Source organism: Macaca mulatta, chromosome 5 (assembly GCF_049350105.2).
Source record: "Macaca mulatta isolate MMU2019108-1 chromosome 5, T2T-MMU8v2.0, whole genome shotgun sequence".
NCBI classification, from domain to species: domain Eukaryota; kingdom Metazoa; phylum Chordata; class Mammalia; order Primates; family Cercopithecidae; genus Macaca; species Macaca mulatta.
Genome location: NC_133410.1, coordinates 120,616,580 through 120,619,361, shown reverse-complemented (window position 1 = coordinate 120,619,361; position 2,782 = coordinate 120,616,580). Strand labels below are relative to the sequence as shown.

At 35.3% G+C, this 2,782-nt stretch overlaps 1 non-coding gene across 1 annotated transcript; it reads right to left on the bottom strand.

Moving 5' to 3' along the window:
• Positions 1-669: 669 nt before the first annotated feature.
• On the bottom strand, positions 670-776 carry LOC114678516 (U6 spliceosomal RNA). The gene has a single exon (XR_003729958.1). It is a non-coding gene; the product is annotated as a U6 spliceosomal RNA (small nuclear RNA).
• Between the last annotated feature and the right edge of the window lie 2,006 nt (positions 777-2,782).

Below are 2,782 nucleotides of genomic sequence, written 5' to 3'. Positions count from 1 at the left end.
GGCAGCTCCATTTTTAGTTCTTTGATAAATCCCCATACTGTTTTAAATAGATGGTATGCCAATTTATATTCTCACCAACAGTGCACAAGCCTTCCCTTTTCTCTGCCTCCTCAACCACATTTGTTACTTTTTGTCTTTTCAAATAATAGCCATTCTAACTGGTGTAAGATGACATCCCACTGTGGCATTAATTTAAATTTCTCTGATGATTAACAATGTTCAGCATTTTTGTATGCTTGTTGGCTGCTAGTATGAGGCATATCTATTGAAAATAAAAATTTGAAAATTTTCTATTTTTCAATAGATTTTTATACAAATAACCAACAAATGTATGAAAATTATGCTGCTTTTGAAATATATTAGCATCTTCTGGCCACCCTTTAATGGGGTTATCTGTTTGTTGTTGAGTTGTTTGAGTTCCTTGTAAATTCTGGATACTAGTTCCCTGTCAGATGCATAGTTTACAAACATCCTCTCCCTTTCTGTAGGCTGTCTGTTCACTCTGTTGATTGGTTCTTTTGCTGTGCAGAAGCTTCTTAGTTTAATCAAGTACCATCTGACTATCTTGGTTTTTGTTGTTTTGCTTTTGAGATCCTGGTCATGAATTTTCTACCCAGACCAATGTCTAGAAGAGTCTTTTGTAAGCTTGCCTCTAGTATCTTTATAGCTAAAAATATGAAATACTTCATGAATTTGCATGACACCACTTAGCAGGGGCTATGCTAATTTTTTCTGTATCATTCCAGTTTCAGTATGTGTGCTGCTGAATCCAACACAAAATCTGTTGTTTAATGTAGCTACTTTCATCAATAATCTTAGCTGGATCTTCTGGATAATGTGCTACATCATCTACATCAGCTCTTGCTGCTTCATCTTTCAGTTTTATGTTGTGAAGATGGCTTCTTTCCTTAAATCCCAAGAATCAACCTCTGCTAGTTTCCAACTTTTCTTCTGTAGCTTCCTCACCCCTCTCAGCCTTCATAGAATTGAAGAAAGTTAGGGTCTCACTCTGGATTCAACCTTAACTTAAGGGAATGTTGTGGCTAGTTTGATCTACCCACAGTAAGCAAACTTTCTTAATATCAGCAATAAGGCTGTTTCACTTCATCATTCCTGTGTTCACTGAAGTAGCACTTTTAATTTCCTTTAAGAACGTTTCCTTTGTACTCACAACTTGGCTAACTTGTACTCACAAGTCTAGTATAAGGGGCTTAGCTTTCAGCCTGTCTCAGCTTTTGGCATGCCTTCCTCACTAAACTTATTTTATTTCTAGCTTTTGATTTAAATTGAGAGATGTGCAACTTTTCCTTTCACTTGAGTACTTAGAGGCCATTGTAAGGTCATTTTTTTTAATTTCCAACTTTTATTTTAGGCTCAGTGGGTACATGTGCAGGTTTGTTACATGGGTAAATCGCATGTTGTGGGAGTTTGGTGTACAGATTATTTCATCACCCAGGTAGTAAGCATAGTACTCGGTAGGTAGTTTTTCAATCCTCATCCTCTTCCCAACCTCCATCCTTAAGCAGGCTCTGGGGTCTATTGTTCCTTTCTTCGTGTCATGTGCACTCAATTTGTAGCTCCCATTTATAAGTGAGAATAGGTGGTTTTCTGCCGCTGTATTAGTTTGCTTCGGAAAATGCCCCCCCATTTCCATCCATGTTGCAGCAACTTGTAGGGTTATGAATTGATCTAATTTCACAATTGTTGTGTCTCAGGGAATAAGCAGGGCTGAGGAGATGAAGAGGGATGATAGACTGGCCAGGCAGTGGAGTAGTCAAAACACACACATTTATTGATTAAGTTTTCTGTCTTATGTAGGTGTAGTTTGTGGTGCACCAAAACAATTACAATAGTGACATTGAAGATCACTGATTACAGATCATCATAACAGATATAAAGATAATGAAACTGTTTGAAATATTGTGAGAATTAACAAAATATGTCACAGAGACAGGAAATGAGCACATAATGTTGGAAAAATGGTGCCAATAGTCTTGCTCCACACAGGGTCACCACAAATCTTCAATTTGTAAAAAACAAACACAAAACAAAAAAGACTCATAATATCTACAAAGCGTAATGAAGCAAAGCACCATAAAATGAGATATACCTATATAAAATGGTATAGTATTTGCATATAACTTATGCACATCTTCTTGTATAATTTGTCATCTCCAGATTACTTATAATACTTAATATAAAGTAAATGCCATATAAATCGTTAATATACCATACTGTATTGTTTTTATTGCTTTATTGTTATTTTTATTGTTAGTTTTGTCAAATATTTTTGATCTGTGGTTAGTTGAATCTGCAGATGCAGAAGCAGTAGATATGGAGAGCAGCCTGTATATATGCTATGAGATAAGGGTCTAATTTCATTCTATATGAGGATATCCAGTTTTCCCAGAAGCATTCATTGAAGAGACTGTCCTTTTCTCATTGTGTGTTCTTGGTACCTTTTCCAAAAGTAAAAGGATTGTAAATACATGGGGTTATTTCTGGGCTTTCTACTCTCTTGCAATGGTTGATGTGTCTTTTTCTACCAGTATCATGCTGTTTTGATTACAATTAGCTTTATAATATACTTTGAAATCAGAAAGTGGGATGCCTCTAGCTTTGTTCTTTTCTCTTAAGACTTCTTTTGCTATTTGGGGTATTTTTTGGTTCCATATAAATTTTAGTATTTTAATCCTCTTTTTTGGTTCCATGCAAATTTGAGGATTTCTTTTCTATTTCTGTGGAAAATAACATGAAGTTTTGATAGAAATTGAATTAAATA